Source organism: Ursus americanus, chromosome 14 (genome assembly GCF_024610735.1).
Source record: "Ursus americanus isolate L20-20 chromosome 14, mUrsAme1.1.p, whole genome shotgun sequence".
NCBI lineage: Eukaryota > Metazoa > Chordata > Mammalia > Carnivora > Ursidae > Ursus > Ursus americanus.
Genome location: NC_142140.1, coordinates 55,727,927 through 55,746,699, shown reverse-complemented (window position 1 = coordinate 55,746,699; position 18,773 = coordinate 55,727,927). Strand labels below are relative to the sequence as shown.

The following is an 18,773-nucleotide window of genomic DNA, read 5'->3' as shown; positions in this document are numbered from 1 at the left end:
AGATACGCTCCCCGCCACCAGCCCCTTCTCTCTCCTGTGCTGGGCCTCCGATTCCCTCCCCTCAGTCCCTTACCTGCTTCTCCCTCGCGTGCCTCCTTCTCGTCTATTCCATTATCCAAAATAAGTTACTATTTGCATTGGACCCAGCAAAGCAGTCTCCACAGAGAAACACAAATCATTAAGAATGACATTCTCGGACGGTGACCGGAAGTATTCCTGCTGATGGCACACACCCTCCCCTTCGACCCTCATGGCACCCATCAACAAACGGAGAGACTGAGGCTTGAAGACGTGGCTGAGGAGTGGCAGGACGGAGGACGGACCCCAGGCCCCGAGGCCCGTGATCCCACAGTCTCCACCCCATGCTCCCTTCCTGGAAGGGGGAGATGGCTCCAAAGACATCCAAACGGCCAGCAAGCACACAAGAAGACGCTCAATGTCACTAATGATCAGGGAAAGGCAAATCCGAACCACGAGATAACACCTCCCAGCCCCCAGCACAGCGATTCTTTTACAGAGTGGGAAAGCTCACATGGCAGTGAGGACGTGGAGCACACCGTCACCAGTGCCGTCACTCCAGAGAGCTCTCTGGGGGCCCCTCCCCATGTTTACTGCAGAGTAACCGCTCCATACATGCCTCCTGATGCACAGCCAAGAGAAATGAAAACATGTTCACACAAACACAGGGGCATCTATGTCCGTAGCATGGCAGGATTCACAACAGTCGAAAGTGGAAGCAATCCCAGTGTCCACTGACAGATGAACGGGTCAACATCACGTGTCCCTCCACACGTGGGCACGTCACTCAGCTGCAGACGGGAGCAAGGAGCTGCCCCGCACTGCTCCGGGGACAGACCCCGAGCCCACGACACTCAGGGAGGGAACCAGACACAGAAGGCCACGCGGGGTGTGAGTCCACGTGTGACACGCCCAGAACAGGCTCCTGCACAGATGGGAAGGGGGCTCGCAATTGTCAGGAACCGGGGCCTGGCGATGAGGAATGACTGCTGATGGGGATGCAGATGCTTCCTATGGTGATGGAATGTTCTAGAATTAGAAAGCTGTGATGGCCACACAACACTGTGAATGTACTAAAAAACCACTGAATTTGGATGCTTTACAAGGGAATTTTCTGGTATGTGAATTATATGCAATTTTCAAAAATGCTCTCCAGCAGGAGAGAAAACCCTAGGAGTCAGGGTACTCTCACTACAGGATGGGGCAGTCAGGGGCAATGAAGCAAAAGGGAAGCACGGAGCCTCCCACATAGGCATGCCCACGCTTCCCTTTTTTCCACCCCTCCTTCCACCCAGACCAGCAGGGTCACAGTCCTGGGGGGAGAAGGGAGCAGAGGCCCGGGCTGAGCCTCATTCCTCTACTCCGACCGCAGCCAGGTGCTCGGGCTGCCTCACCCCCCCTCCTCCTCTTCCGTCTCCCCAGCCAGCAGTCGCATGGTTTACATGACCCATGCGGGGCTTTCTGAGCTCTGATGAGTGGGCGACGCCTGGGGGGTGGAAACCTGGCTGGCCCTGTGCCTGCTTCTGAATAAAGGGGACAGGAGTGGGGTCCTGCAGTTGCATGTGGACAACTTGCCCCCCCCCTCCCATTTAGGCCACAGGTAGAAGGTGCACCTGTCGAATGAAAGAGTCACAGACTCTGCCTTCCGGGAGCCTCAAGTCCAGTGCAGAGAAGACAAGTAAAGAGGCCTTCCCAAGGCAATGCCAACCAGTGAGGTAACACCGGCCTCACCCTGCCCCCAGCAGCCCTTAGGGTCAGCCAGAGTGGTTTCCACCCCCGGCCCACCTAAAGCAGACTTGGAAATTGTTCCCCTGGCCCGAGGTGGTCACGTGGCCTGGTTTGAGTGATGAAGTGTAATGAGGTCAGCCTAGGGAGCGCTTGCCTTCCCAAGTCAAACACTAAGTGTAAAGAGAAAGGCTCAGCATCATTCTTCCTCCTGCCTAGCTGGAAGGTCAGCAATCCTGGGAAGAGCATGGAGGAAAGCCATGCGGATCTCTGTTCCAGGGCCATCAGCCAGCTGCTCAACTTCCTGTTAAGGAAGAGAAGGAAGCCCCTGTAATCAGCTTCTGCTACACCCTTGAATACGGCTGCTGCCTTCCCCTCTGTGCCTGCACAGTTTTGTGCCAACCTCACGGAGGCACCTGTCACAGTGCAGACGTGTCCCCACCAAACTGGGAACCCCTTGGAGGCAGGGGCTGTGGGGATCCCTGTCCTCCACTCAGGACATTTTTGTCAAAAGAAAGAAATGTTAAGATGGGCAAGAATGGAGCATGACCCAACAGTAGGGGTGGAGAGGGGGCCAGGAAGGTTCCCTGGAGGCTGTGCCAGGCTCAGAGATGGGCCATGAATCAATCAAGAAGGGGGCGGAAAGAAGCTGCACAGGCCACAGCACAGTCCTTTCTAGAGCCCCGAGAGTCCATATGGCTACAGCTGCAATGGGAGGGGGGACGGCGGTGGCAACAGGTGACCTGGAGAGAGGGGCTTGGCCACATCCTGGGGCAGAGGTGTCTACAGGGGGATCTGGGCTCAGAAAGAGCAAGCCCAGATCTGTGTCCCAGGAAGCAAACACCCTCTGGCCTGCAGCATGTCACTACAGGGGGCAGCGTCTGAACCTGGCAAATAAAGGGAGAAAACAAACAAACAAACAAACAAGCCACATCAAGCATTTGTTCTGCCTTTCCATGAGGTAAACACAGCAATCTGAGAGGCAGACTGCATGGATGTCCGCCAGCTACTGCGTGCAGAAGGAATGCAGACACCGCTGTTCTGTACTTCCTCGTGGGTCAGTGATCGGGGCATGTCCCTCAACTGCGGCCGACTTCACAAACACAGGCCATAGACAAGGCCAACGCGCCACCTTGCACGGAGGACTTCAGCTCCAGAGTCAAGTTCAAACTGACGAGAGTACACACATCCGAGGACGGTGCTAAATAACGAGCATCCAGGGACAAAAGCAACAGAAAGCCAGGTGACACCAGACTCCACGGAACAAATGACCCAGCTTCCGCAACAAGCAAACTGCAAAGAGAAGCAAGGGTAGAGGAAGACTCTTGCCTTCTTTACTCCTTTTCACAGTAAAAGGAACTTAAGAGACAAACTTATGAATCACAACACATTGGTCTTCTCTAGATCCTGGATATTCAGGAATTGTTCGTTTGTAGGTATGATACTGGTATAATTATCTTATTATTAAAAAGCAGTCCTCATCTTCTAGAGACACATGCTGAAACAGGGACACATGAAATCACGATGTCTGGGGTTTGCTCAAAATGACCCAAGCCAGAGACGGCCCCAGTGGGCTACACACGGTGAGTGCTGGACCCACGCATGGCCACGGGGGCTCCTTAAAGCACTCCTCTTACTTCTGTAGTATGTTTCACTATTTCCCCGAAAATTCTGTGAGTGGACTCAGTGCAACGACGCCGCACCCATGAAGGAACTCGGCTAAGGGAGCGTGTCAGGGAGGGGAGGGTGGCCGGGCGCCTCGGCAATGCCAGCAGGCGGCGGAAAGGCAACTGGACATCCCTGACAGCCCCCCACGAGCACGGGGTTTGCCCAGGCCGGAGGGCTCACCTCTCACCGGCTGCCCGGCCTTGGTCAGGAGGCCTGCCCTCTCTAAGCCTCGGTTTCTTCAACTACAAGTGGGAGTATCTGATGAGACAGGGCAGCTAATCGCCTCAGCTCGGTGCCGTCGAGAAAGGGAAGCTATCGCTTTCACCAGAAAAGCTCTAGGAGACCCAGCAGACAGATGGTGATGGAAGCCACAGGATTCGCCAGCAGGAAAATAGGAGCTCCCGGGAATGCCGGAGGGCTGCTCTGTGGCTCCATCTACCGCACGCAGGGGTGGAGCGAAGCGGAAGGCCTGGTGCCGAGCCCGGGGTGCCCGGCATTCACCGTGGCCAAGCACTTTTCCAAGCACTTAACACATACGACTGCTTCACAGCCCTCAACACGGGTGCTCTCGGTGGCCCCATTTCCTGGATGAGGAAACTGAACAAGCAGGCGGGCTGCCTGGTGCCACACGGCCGGTGCACCGCAAGCCGGGGCTCACTCTGGGCGGCCTGTGTTCTCTGGAAGCCCGGGCCCTTGCAGCAAAGCAGGAAGAGCGCTGTCGGGCTCCCCAGAGCTGGGCACGCAGCACATGCGCTGGGCGGAGGCCGTCCCCCAGCGCCCACAGTGTGTCCAGCTCTGCTGACCTGGGTCGGCTGCTGGCAGCCGAGGTGGGCGTCACCAGGCGTTGATCAGAGCTCCCTCTGGATGAGACCTCCAGTCCACGACGCCCCCAGCCCAGGAAACCAGCCTGCTGCTCAGCAGACGCAGGCGGCACGGCAACGTCTCCAAGAGCCAGCAGCGCGTTGAGTGAGGAGCAGCCAAGTTCAGGGTGTGCTGGGCCCACAGTCCCAGGAGTCCTTGTCATTCCAGCCAGACCCTACATGTGTCCCACTCTCAGCAAAGGCAGCCGAAGCCGGCCTCACACGTCCTCAGTGCAGGCCGCAGGCAGCCACCCACTGTCCAGGATACTGGCCACAGGCCAGCGTCTCTCTCCAGACTCAGCAAACTAAGATGCAGAGGAACTGGCCAAACTGGTGCCAATGCCCAAAGCTGAGTGCGTGTGCACTCGCCCACAGCGTTCGGGCAGTCCAGGCCACGGGGGCCCCGCCGGGGCCCACGCCAAGGCCAATGACCCACAGCCGTGGGGCTGGCTGACCAGACCTGCGGTTTCCAGCTGCTGCCCCTCGGCTACCTTGGGCCCCACACTCTCCTGCAGCTGGCAGGGCTGGAGCTGGAGGACCCCCAGGTTTACCGCCCCACCCTGTGCGCAGCCAGACTCCGGGCGACCCAGAAAGCACCAGCTGAGGAGGGCCTCGGGGCTATGTCCCTGCCATCTGGGCCCTGCCCGCACTTCCCTTTCAGGGTCTGTCTGGCATTCCCCTGTCAGAAGGTCCCAGGGTTCAAAAAATAATGAAACGTGAATCTGATCAGGGCCCTATATCTATCCGCCAGTTTACAGGGCTGCAGGCAGCAACCTCCCCAAGGGACAAACCAAACAGCTTCTTACAATGCTTTGCAAGGGAGAGAAAGAGAGAGAGAGATGGAGAGAGACACAAGATTTAAAGAAGCTTAAGAAACACAGCAACCAGCAGCAATGCACTGACCTGATCTGAATCCTGATTTGAACAAATTATTAGAATATATATATGTGATAATAAAAAAACCTGACATAATTGGGCACTTGATATTAAGAATTGTTAATTTGTTTGTTCCCAGCTATGATGACATTGTGGTTAGATACTTTTTAAAAAGTCTTACCGTTTACAGACACAGACCGGAATATTTACAGATTAAAAGACAAGATGTCTTGGACTGGCTTCAAAATAATGCCAGGGCGAGAAATGAGAACAGCACTGTATGTACACCAGCGCCCAGCGTTAACTGCTGGGGTGGGGGAGGTGCTGTGCGTGGCTGCCCTGCTACTCTCTCCACTTCGGGAGATACTTCCAAGTTTTCTACGTTAAAAGACTTTTAACATGCAGGCTTGGCTCCACCCAGCCTCACTCACAGCTCTGCACCTGGGTATCTGCGACCGCCGACTACGAACGGACTCTCTCCTGGTACCTGGGACAAGGGCACAGACAGGGCCCCTCATGGAGCCCAGATAAGGCCAACAAAACCCTCCATCCCTGGGTCCCCTGGGATCCTCCTTGGCCACCTGGTGAATGATTCGCTCTTGGCTTCAAGCGGCCACCAGCACCACTCAGGGAGCCATCCCTGGGGCCAGGTCCTAGCGTCACCTAGCTAGCACCTGGCTTCATGCTCACAAATGCTCTTGGAGTTAGTCACCGCTCTCACCATACGTCACAAGAGGAAACTGAGGTTTGGTGGCATTTAATCATTTGTCAAGGCCACGTCAGGCACTCGAGTCTACGGACCACAGCCTCTGGCGTCTTCCTGTGGACACAGCTCTGCCACGCCCGGCCCCCCGGTTCCCACGGTGCGCCTGCATGGGACTGCATGGGGGCGACGAGACTGCCCCCCGCCCAGGAAAGAGCAAGGGGAGCACTGTGGACAGCAAACACCACCAAACCTGGAATTCCACTTCCAGGATTCTAGATGTTCAAGGAAGGTCACTGAGGCATTCCTAAGGTGAGAGGCCTAGAGGTGCCCAGCGTCCCTCAACAGGAGACACCAGGGACATTACAGCCGGTCTAAGCTAGACGGTGCGCCACGCAGCCATGATCAAGGATGAGGTAGAGTTAGGGGTACTGATGTCGGAGGTCCACAGGTATTTGCTTAAAAATGCATCTCCCTCCTCCCTCCCTCCCTGTCTCTCTCTCTCACATGCACCCCCACAGAAAAAACTGTTTCTAGAAGGACTTCACTAATTGCTTATAGTGGTTACTTCAAGGAGACAGACTGGAGAGAGGACTCCGATTCCCTGCAGCCCACATACATCACCTCTGTAGTTAGATGCAGAAAAATGACTGTAAAAGGCTTAAGGAAAACAGTGCAATGTGGGCTGAAAACTGTGGGCTTTGGGGTCCAAGACCTTCTGCACGCCAAAGCAGCTTTGCCGCCAACTCACTGTGTGACCCTGGACAAGCCACTCCACCTCTCTGAGCCTCAATGAGAGGAGGAAATCAAACCACAGGGTCCTGGATGTACAAGGGAAGGAGGGAGAAGAGCCTGTGGCTCTGGCCAGTAAGGTGGCATCAGTCTGGGCCCTCCTGTCCTCCCCACAACTGCTCTGCCATGAACACAGGACAACCTCTCTCCAAGTCAGAACTGAGGCTATAGGAGCCCAGAGCTCACCCCGAGTGAGCACAGAGGTGGGCTAATGTTACGGCCTGTCCAACCCTACTCATCTGCACCCCTCCCTCACTTTGGGGGTGACAGTGCAAATGACTCAGTTACGTGATTCCCATCTTCACAGGAAGCGCACCCATCAGTCAGGAAAGATTCTCAGGGAAGCTGACTCCAGGCCGATTCTTCCACCCCTTCTTAAGAAGCCCAGAGCAGGGAGGGCAGACTGTCCCTCCTGGCGTCCTGGGGTCAGGCTGAGCCTCTTCTCACGCACATTTGCTCTTTCAAGGTGCTTCTCTGCGCTGCTCCAGACATTTTCCTCTAGGAAAGAGAGGTGCTTCTGGGGTCCCACATGGAGGAACAGAAGGCCACTACAGGGAAAGACAATCCGAGCCACACAGCAAGCTGGCATTCATGCGGCCTGTCACAACTCGGCAGCCCCCTGACCCTTCCCTGGGTCTCGGGCACAATGTCTCTTCTGTTCTGGCTCTCCGGCACCACCCCAGTGAGCCTGGGCCCCGGGCTACATCCACCAGCCAACTGTCCCCGTGCAGAGGACCCGCCAGCAGCCGGCTCTGCAGAGGGCTGCCTGCCTCCTGAGCTCTACAGAGCCCTCCAAAAGCTGACCCACGTATGGGCAAAGGGCCGAGATGGTAGTGCCCCTAGAAGGGGGCAAGCTGGGAGGGGAGAATGTGAGTTCCCCACCCAATCACTCAAGACCAGCTCTCACCCACCAAGTCTCAATTTAAACTGAGGGCAGTGAAACAAATAATACATTATATGTTAATTTAAAAAAAATATGAAATCATAAAAAAGTAAGTAAACAAACTGAGGGCAGGTGGAAAAAGCCCCGCCCGGCCCAAGGGAGAGGTTCTTTGGAGGCCAGGGCCCTTTCCACTGGGGGGGCGGGGGGCAGAAGAGCGCAGGATTCAGTGGCCCCGGGACCACCGCCAGCTTGTGATTGATCCTACCACACTGTCTACGTGGGTATTTCCCCAGAACACAGGTCAGCCAGGATGTGTCCAAGAAGATGCCTCTGAGGGCCTATGGCTCGGAAGCTGGCAAGCACTGTTTTAACTTACTTTAAAACAAAACCAAAAAACCCTTCCAAATAAATTCATGCAAACTTCCTAATAAAATGTACCAAAATGCCCTTCCTGTGACCTCAGATAATAGCATTTGAGTAAAGCCACGGAGAGTTAGTGACGGCTGGGGCGCACTGTCCAATAATAGGGCAGTTATAGGGGGTGGGGGTGGAGGGCAGGGAGGATGTCTAATATTAGCAGCAAATAACCAAAATGAACTTGTTTACACTTGGCCACTTCTGAAAACTGGGCTCTCTCTTAAAGTCAGCGTGCACACCTGATAGGTTTTTCCTCCTCCCAGAGTGTGTTATTACAACGACGGTACATCTCACCACGAAACAGTCGAGCTGCAAGGTCAACACCAACATGAGCCCAGGCCAGCATTCACTCCCTAACAAACACTCACAGGGCGCAGGCGAGGGCGCTGGCCCCAAGCCGGAATGGCAGCAGAAATGAAAGAGCAGTCGCTTTGGGCGTAGAAAACCTCTCATTCCCATTTCACAACTGATTCCCTTCTCTCCTCTCGGTTTTGCCAATCGCTCCAAGCCAGAAACTCAGGACTAAGAGGAACCAGCTTGACGTTGAAAAAAAAAAAAAACAGATCTAAGAGGATTCCCAAGGAAAATGAAGTCACATCAAACAATGCCTTAGATCTAGAACAACTACCGAGTCCAGACGCCGGCCTCAGCTAATGACTCAAAACCAAACCAAAGCAGCAACTCCATGCCAAGGTCCATGTGCCCTGAACACGAGCAGGTAAATCATGGGGTCACCAACTGGCAAAACTGAAGGAACCCGCAAGAGCTGGCCCTAGCCCAGGGAGGGGTGTGAAGGAAGGGCACAGGTCATGTCCTCAGGGGTCACAGCTCAGGGAGGGGCAGCGGCCCCCCAGGCCCGTCCCCCACACCTGCACACCATACCCAAGACCAAGCCCTGGAGCCTCCCTCCCATGTGGACACTTTAAAGCTCCAGCTCCCCAGCCCCACCCCCCATCTGGGACACAGACAAGTACTTCCTGTTTGGCAGCCACTGGATTACTTCCGGGAAACACGGAAGCAGATCTGCTCTGTAATGTGACCGTGCCACCACAACACAATCTGAGATGGGCATGAGATGGGCGCTTTGCTGGGCATTCTGGAGCCTTGACCAGAGGCAGATGAACCCAGAGGCATGAGAGGGATCGACCCTTCACTCAGGGTCTAACAGCACCCCTACTCCCCACACACAGGCCCGAGAGGGCTTTTTACGAAGCAAGTGGCACACTCCAGTGGCTTCCCAATGTGCCTCGGTTGAGTTGCCCTTCCAACCACGCAGCCTCCCTTCGGAACCCCAGTGCCCCGACTCTCCACATCCATAGTGCTGCTGCTTTTGATGAAGGATAGTTGGAAGGCAGGCAGGCAGGGACAAGCGCCCCGCCCCAAGGGAACCACCTTTAGGAGGATTTTACACCATCCTGGAAAGAGCCCTCCCCCTTCCCCATATGATAGATAGGTGACAAAAATCTGATAGGATGAAAGGCACAGGGAGGGTTAATCAGATTAAAAAGCCCACCAACAAGCCCACAAAAACCCCTAGACTGAGAAACTCCAGTGGCAACCCCTTCGGGTCCCCTCCCTCCTTGGGAGCTTTGTACCATCACTTTGCTCTCGCTCAATAAACCTTGCTTTGCTGCCCACCACTCTGTCTGGTCTACCTCTTCATTTTTCCAAGTGGTGTGACAACCGTGGGCACCGACAAAGGAAAAAAATCCTGCAACACTTTCACCTGGAAGGGTGTCTCCTGGTCCTCTCCACCCTGCCAACTCCCACCCATCCCCAAGTCTCAGCAAACCTGGCTTCCTAAGGGAAGCCTTTCCCTACACATCCCCCAGCTCTTTCTGAATGAGTCCTACAAAAAGATAAAATACAAGATAAAATACTTGTATCCAAAGTTTATTAAGAACCCTTAAAACCCAACAATAAGAAAACAACCCAACTAACAACAACAAAAAACAACCTCTAAAGTTGTTAACATTTCACCAAAGGAAATATATGAATTGCAAACAAACACACGAAAAGATGCTGAGTGTCATCGGCCAGCAGGTTAACGCAAATCAAAACCTAACGATTTAGGTTTAGGAATTTAGGTTTAGGTTTAGGGATACTAGTTCACATCCACTAGGACGGCTAGCATCAAAGGGACAGGAAGTGCTGGCAAGGATGTGCGGGCGAGGAGGCTGGAACCCGCACACTGCTAGTGGGAATGTAAAATGGTGCAGCTGCTACAGAAAAAGGTATGGCAGTTCCTCAAAAACTGAAACTTAGAATTACCACATGATCCAGCAATTCCACTCCTATGGATGTGCCCCAAAGAAGTGAAAACATCTATGCACACTAAAACTTGTACACAAGGGGCGCCTGGGTGGCACAGCGGTTAAGCGTCTGCCTTCGGCTCAGGGCGTGATCCTGGCGTTATGGGATCGAGCCCCACATCGGACTCCTCCACTGGGAGCCTGCTTCTTCCTCTCCCACTCCCCCTGCTTGTGTTCCCTCTCTAGCTGGCTGTCTCTATCCTGTCGAGTAAATAAATAAAATCTTAAAAAAAAAAAAAAAACTTGTACACAAAATTGCTAATAGTGGAAACAACACATCAATTGACAAACAGAAAAACAAAATGTGGTCCATGCGTACGATGGAATCTATCCGGCCATGAACAGGAATGGAGCACTGATGCGTGCTACAACGTGGACGAACTCTGAAAACATGTCACTGAATAAAAGATGCCAGTCAGAAGGGGCCACATACTGCACGACTCCATTTATATGAAAGGTTCAGAATAGGCAAATCTACAGCTAAAAAGTAGATTGGTGGTTGCGAGTGACTCGAGGGAGGGAGGATGAGGAGTTGACTGCTAATGGAGGAGTGACAGTTTTTTTGTGGGTGAGGGAATGTTCTGGAACTGGTGGTGATGGTTGCACAACTGTGAATACCCTGAAAACCAATGGAACGTACACTTTCAATGGATGAATTATATGGTATTGAATTGTATCTCCATAAAGCTATTTTTTAAAAAAGAGAGCTACAACACACAACCCCCTGAGAAAAGCACATGGAGACAAGCGACCGTGCTGAGCGCAGGCCAGGATGCAGAGCACCGAGAACAGCCAGGGTCTGGAACGTCTTATAAAGCCGAACACACCTGCTCCAGCGACCAGCGACCCCACACCAACTGGTATCGTTACCCCCGTGAACTGAAAACTTAGGTTCACACAAAAACGGCTTTGGGGATGTTTAGGGCAACTTTATTCATAATCACTCAGAACCAGAAACAACTGCGATGTCCTTCACGCCCCAAACAGGCCAGCGAACCGCAGCGCGGCCACACAATAGAAAGCAATGAGCTACACGTTCAGGCAGCGGCGGGTGAGTCTTCAGCGCATTCTGCATAGACAAAGGGCTGCATGCTGTGTGCTTCCATTTCCACGACAATCTGGAACAGGCCAAACTACAGGGATGGGAAACAGATGAGCGCTTACCAGGGACGAGGGGGGAAGGGGACTGACTTCAAAGGGACAGCGCGAGGGGGCTTGGAGGAGGCTGGAACTGTTCCGCGGGCACTGTTGTGGTGGACGCATGACCGCATGTCAAAACCCGGAGTGAGTCTCACTGAAAACAAACCCCAACGATAATAATAGCCAGACGGGCCGGAGGAGGGGTCCAAGTTGGAATGTAGACTGTGACGAACGAACCTAACCATACTACACATGTAGACATAACCACACCGCCAAGATGGAGGGACAGAGCTGTCATAAATGACCTAGTGACGAAGCTGTGTTTTCGCCAGACACCAGAAGGCCCAAGACCAAAAAAACTACACACAGACACCATATTCCAGCTGGTAAATTTACTTCTCCCAGGAGTACTGGTCAGCAATTCGGAAACTACTTTCCCAGTCCACTGGAGTTCAACAATAAGCAAATATATTGTGGATAATGAGGGTCAGGTTTCTCCCTCCAGAGAAAGTTAAACTAAGCAACGGAGGAATGTTAGAAAAGGCTTGTTGGTGCAAGACTGACTGGAGCCGGAGGCATCGGTATGAGCTGATTGTTACTGAGATCTACGTGCCAACAGACGGAAACAGAAATCACACAGGTGGGGGTGGTGAGCACAGGTGACCCTTGACCAACACAGGGGTTAGGGCTGGAGATGTCCCCCCACCCCACCCCCAGCAGTCAAAAATCTACATATAAACTTTTGACTTCCCCCAAAAGTTAACAACTAATAGCCTCCTATTGACCAGTGTTACATTATCATATACTGTATTCTTTAACAATAAAGTAAGCTAGAGAAAAGAAAATATTATTTAAAAAATATTAAGGAAAAAAAATACATTTATGGTCCTGAATGGTGTTTATCCAAAAAAAACCCACATCTAAGTGGACCTACACAGTTCAAAGCCATGCCATTCAGGGGCCAGCTGGACATGGGCACATACTCCCCAGCTCTGTCACAGGACAGGCCCAAACACACTGATGCCCCAGGAGCAAAAGCACACTTCACTCCCAGACCTTGGCTGTTATGCCCCGCTCCTTAGTAACAGGGATCAGGGCCCCTGTAGACATGGCTGATTCTAGGGCTGGGGCAGGGAAACCCAAGGCAAGCTCGAGCACCCTGTGATGCCTAGAAGTGAGGGAAGGACCCAGAAAACCATAAACGGAAAAGTACAGGGGGCCCCTGAGGGAAGTACCACTGGCCAGAGTGAGAACAGTTTGAAAATAATAATAATTATAGGACTGGATCATAATCCAAAGAAAAAACCAAATATCCACAAATCCATACTGAAATAAATAAACGAATGAATAAGTACATAGATGGGGGAGAAAGGACAATACTTCGTACAGAAAAATTCCAATGAATAATGAAAGAAATGAAGGAAACAGATCGTCATAGAACACCACTGAGGGACCGCTAAAACTAGAAGAAACGTGAAAAAGAAACAGGTCAACTGCGTAGTGTCAGAGTATCTCCTCCAAATCGATACCAGTCACCATGGTGGTCTGAATCACGCCCACCAGGATGTGGAGCTTAATTTCTCTCTGCTTGAGTGTAGGCTGGACTTGACTCACTTCTAATAACTAGCACAGTATGGAAAGAGACAGATAGTAGCTACTGCGGGGAAGCCTGGCAGACAGCACCTCAACAAAGGGATCGAGGCTAACGTCCCCAGTAATAAGTCAAGTCACTATCAGGTCCTCCCTAGTACGATGTGATGGGGGGGCGGTGCTCTTCACCTCTGCGGTCTTCTTACCAAAATCTGCAACCCCAGCTAATCATGAGAAAACACCAAACAAACCCAAGTTGAGGGGCATTCTTCAAAATGCGTGGTAGTGTATTTTTAAAACGTCAAGGTCAGAAAAGACAAGAAAAAGCAGAGAAACCAGCACAGACTGAAGGAGGCAAAAGAGACATGGTGCTGAACACAGGGTAGGATCCTGAAGCAGATCCCAGAACAGAGAAAGAACACTAGGAAACGGGGAACTCTGAAGTCTGAATCCAAATTCATACCGTGTGCCGTGGTCATGGGAAACATAAACATTAGGGAAGTGGGGTGTGGAGAACATGAAGACTGTACAGTATATGCAACTCTTCTGTGTTTCTAAAATTAATTCAAAATTAAAAGTTACAAAAAAAAAATCTTGGACTGTGAGATAGTCCGTCCGTACACAGCTGTTATTGAGAGCCCTTTATGTGCGTCTGGAGTAACCTGAGTTTGTGAAGCTACTGCTTTCTTCGCATGTGAATTACATGGAATAAATACAGATCAAGTCTTTCTGATAGAATTTCATGTCCAAATTGACATGATTCAGGACATGTAATACACATACCAAATTTCCAAGACTTAGTATGAAAAAAGAGTACAAAATATCTCAGGAATTTAAAAATATTGATAACCTGTTAAGATGATAAAGTTTTAAACATAGTGGGCTAACTAAATTACATTATTAAAATTAATTTCACCTGCTTCTTTTTTGACATTTTTAAATGTGGCTACTAAAAACAATTTAATTACACAGGGGGCTTATATATTTCTACTGGACAGCCACTGTATGAAATGTAATTCACACACTGAAACAAGAAGGGCTTCTTGGGGGTGCCTGAGTGGCTTGGTCAGTTAAGCGTCTGCCTTTGGCTCAGGTCATGGCCTTGGGGTCCTGCAGTTGAGCCCCTCATTGGGCTCCCTGCTCAGTGGAGAGTCTGCTTTTCCCTCTCCCTCTGCTGCTCCCCGTTTGTGCTCTATCGCTCTCTCTGTCAAATAAATAAAATCTTAAAAAAAAAAGAGAGAGAGAGAGAAGGGCTTCAAATGCATCTGGCCACTTCCAAGACAACATGCAGATATGAAGGGAGCATTTCAGCAAAACTCCACTCACTTGATTGGTCCTAGGACACACAGGAATCCATTCACCTGTCCTGAACACGCCACCTTGTCCTGGGTCAGCCCGAGCAAGCTCTCCCAGGCCACAACCAATGCTCTAGCTCATTTTCCACAGGAATAAATCAACCACAGCTCGTATAAGGCTTCTGGGTCAACATGGGATCAGAGGGCAACTGTATGGATCCCCCTAGACGACCCTGAGCTCCCAACTCAGGGACGTTCATGTTGTCCACTCATTCTGCCCAATAACATGCTTTGCTGTTGGCATTTAAAAATAGGGACCTATCCAGAATGTACACAAAACTCTCACAACTCAACAACAAAAAGACAGAACGCTCAATTAAAAAATGAACAAAAGACTGGAATACATGTTTCTTCAAAGAAAATCTGCAACTGGCCAACCAGCACACTAAAAGACGCCTGGCCTCATCGGTCACTTTGGAAATGCAATTCAAAACCACAATGAGATACCACTTCACACCCACTAGGACGGCTATGATTGGAAACACTAATAAGTAAAAAAAAGGAAGGAAGTGCTGGCAAGGATGCAGAGAAAACTCGAACCCTCACTCACTGCTGGTGGGAAAGTAAAATTGTGCAGCAACTGTGGAAGACAGTTCGGTGGTCCCTTAGAAAGTTACACATGGGGACACCTGGCTGGCTCAGTTGGAAGAGCGTGCGACTCTTCACCTCAGGGTCATGAGTTCGAGCCCCACATTGGGCGTAGAGATGACTTAAAAAGAGAGAAAAAGGAAAAGAAAAAAAAAAGTTAAACAGAAATACCATATGACCCAGCGACTCCACTAGGCATCTACCCAAAGGAACGGAAAACTGGTGTTCAAACAAGCACACGCACATACGTGTTCACAGCCGCCGATGATTTACGACAGCAAGAACTGCCCGCAGCGCGTATGTCCATCGGCGCATGAATGGGGAGACGAACTGGGACACACTGCAGAATGTTAGCCGTGCAAAAGAACGGTGCTCTGATACATGTTACAATGTGGATGAACTCACACATGTTCCACCGACTGGACGGAGCCAGACACCAAAGGTCACATGAGGAACAACCGCTTACCAGGGACAGGCTTTCCTTTTGGGCTGAAGAAAGTATTCTGGAACTAGGTACAGGTGGTGGTTGCATCACATTGCGAATGCGCTAAAACGCCACTGAATTGTTCACTTGAAACTGGTTAATTGTTCTACGAATTTCATCTCAGTTTTTAAAAAGGTGGGGGATGCTGTTGTGTCACAAGCCTTCCTGACGCCCCCAACTGCCCCTCCAAAATCCATCTGGTCCGTCCATTTAGTCACTCATTCCACAAATATTTACCCGGTGCGATCTCTGTGCTGGAGGCCAGTACGCAGCAGAGAGCGAGACTGGCGGGGCGCTGCCCTCGAGAGCTTACGTTCTAGTGGGAGGGCCAGACATCAGACAGATAAACACGTATCCATTTAAATACCCTGGAAAAGCAAAAGAACAGTGTGCCAGGAGAAAGAATAGAAGGGAGGGCCGAACTCAGAGAGGAAAATGAGAGCAGATCACTCTGGGCCCTCCCTCACCCTAGCTGTGGAACCTTGGGCAGACTCACTTCCCTCATCTTTCATTTTCCCACCTGTAAAACGGAACCTACCCCTTTGTGGGGCTGTGTGAGGGTCATGGGGGCTACATAGCCCCTGGCCTAGGTTATCGGTTATCATTAAATACTTTTTTCCTAAGTATAAAATTATCTGAGGTATAGCAATATTTAAAAAAAGAACAGAGGGGCGCCTGGCTGGCGCAGTCGTTAAGCGTCTGCCTTTGGCTCAGAGCATGATCCCGGCGTTCTAGGATCGAGTCCCACATCGGGCCCCTCCGCTGGGAACCTGCTTCTTTCTCTCCCACCCCCCCTGCTGTGTTCTCTCTCTCACTGGCTGTCTCTCTATCACATAAATAAATAAAATCTTAAAAAAAAATAAAAATAAAAAAATAAAAAATAAAAAAAGAACAGAAATCACATGATCATCTCAATAAAGAAAGAGCACTGGACACAATTCAACACCCTTCTGTGATTAAAAAAAAAAAAAATCCGCAAACTAGAAACAGAAGGAAACTACCTCAACATCATAAAAGCCACATATGGAAAAGCCACAGCCAATACCACACACAGTGGTGAAGACTGAGCCCTCTGCCTCTAAGGTCAGCAACAAGGCAAGGGCGCCTCTCACCACTTGTATTTCACATAGCGCTGCAAGTCGTGGCCAGAGCGCTGGGCAGGAAAAAGAAAAGAAAACACAAAGGCATCGAAGTTGGAAAGGAAAAAGTAAAATGATCTGTTAGCAGATGATAACCTCTTATATGTAGAAAACCCTAAGACACCCCACACACACACACACAAACACACACACACACACACACAAACTGTTAGAACTAATAAATAAATTAGCAAAGTTATGAGATACAAAATCAACACAAAAAAATCAATGGCATTTCTATACACTAACAACGAACAAAGTGAAAACAAAATTAAGGAAACAAATCTACTTACAATAGCAATAAAAAGAATAAAATACTTAGGAATTAACCAAGGAGGTAAAAGATTTGTACAATAAAAGCCACAAAACACTGCTGAAAGAAATTAAAGAGCACATAAATGGAAAGACATCCATGTCCGTGGACTGGAAGACTTCATGTTGTTAAAATTTCAATACTGATGAGGGATAGAAGCAGAAAAATGTTCACCTTCAGCCTGGAAGGCTGACGTCTAAATAGTTCTGATAAGGATCAGATACGTGCTGGTTGCTACATTCCGCAAGGGTCTCATGACTGCCTATGCATCTCACCGATAGTTAACGTGGAACTGAGTGATAAGCGCCAGAGAAACCTTGCAAAAGTAGTTTTACGAGTAGAAATTTGAAGAAGACATTTATGATCTAATACTCCTTGCATGTCCCTTCCCCCTGGAGCACTACGCATATAACCACCAGCTTCATACAGCAGAAGCGCAGCTCTTTCTGCCCATGGGTCCTGTCCCTGCGCTATTTACATAAATTTACTAAGTTGCACCATACAACGTCTCAAGAATTCTTTCTTGGCCACTGCACTCGACGACCTCGCCAGAGTACAGCGGCAGTGGAAAACAGCATGGTGGTTCCTCAAAATATTACAAATAGATTTACCATATGCTCCAGTAACGGCACTTCTGGATATAGACCCAAAAGAAGTGAAAGCAGGATCTCAAAGAGATATTTCTATACTCACGTTCCTAACAGCAGTGTTCACAGTAGCTAAAACGTGGAAGCAACCCAAGCGTCTATAGATAGATACATGGAAAAGCCAAATGTGGTGGGTATGTCCACACAACAGAATACTATTCAGCTTGAAAAAGGAACGAGGCACTGACCCGCGCGACAAAACGGATGAGCCCTGAGAACACGACGCTCAGTAAAGCGCCAACTAACCAAGGCCCAGTGCTGTATGATTCCACCTGCCTGAGCTACCTACAGCAGGCACGTTCACAGAGACCGAAAGTAGAACAGAGGCTACCAGGGGCAGGAGGAGGAGAGGTTGTTATTTCACTGGCTTGGTTTTACTTGGGATGATCAAAAAGCTCTGGAAATAGTAGTGATGGTTGCACAGTATTGTACGGTACTTGACGCCGATGAATGGTACATTTAAAAGTGGCTAAAATGGCAAATACTATGTCACAGACACACACAAACACCCACACACCACAAACCAGAAAAGGCAAACTCAATAAAATGGACTTCATCAAAATCAAGAACTTCTGTTCTTTGCAAGACACTGCTGAGAGACTAAGGAGACAAGCCATCAAATGAGTATCATAAAGGACTGATATCCAGAAATATAAAGAAATCTCACAAATTCAGTAAGAAAACAGACAACTCAACTTGTAGAAAATGGCAGACACTTCGAACAGACACCTCAGAGAGAATGACAAATAAGCATATGAAAACATGCTCAACGCCTTTAGTCATTAGGGAAAGGTCCAGAACCAGATGGTTTCACTGGTAAACTCTACCAAACATTCAAAGAATTAACACCAGTTCTACTCAAACTCTTCCGAAAACAGAAGAGGAGGGAATACTTCCTAACATATTCTGTGAAGCCAGCATTACATCAATATCAAAGGCAAAGATACCACAAGAAAACAACAGACCAATATTCCCTGTGAATAAAAAAATCCTCAAAGAGGGGCGCCTGGGTAGCACAGTCGTTAAGTGTCTGCCTTCAGCTCAGGGCGTGATCCCGGCGTTCCGGGATCGAGCCCCACATCAGGCTCCTCCGCTGGGAGCCTGCTTCTTCCTCTCCTACTCCCCCTGCTTGTGTTCCCTCTCTCGCTGGCTGTCTCTCTCTCTGTCAAATAAATAAATAAAATCTTAAAAAAAAAAATCCTCAAAGAAATACTAGCATCCAATATCACTCTTAAAAGATTATACACCTGAAACTAATGATGT

At 50.1% G+C, this 18,773-nt stretch overlaps 1 protein-coding gene across 2 annotated transcripts in view; it reads right to left on the bottom strand.

Annotated features, from left to right (window-relative positions):
* Window positions 1-18,773, bottom strand: part of MLLT1 (MLLT1 super elongation complex subunit) — a 65,573-nt gene that overhangs the window by 20,348 nt on the left and 26,452 nt on the right. The window lies entirely within an intron of this gene.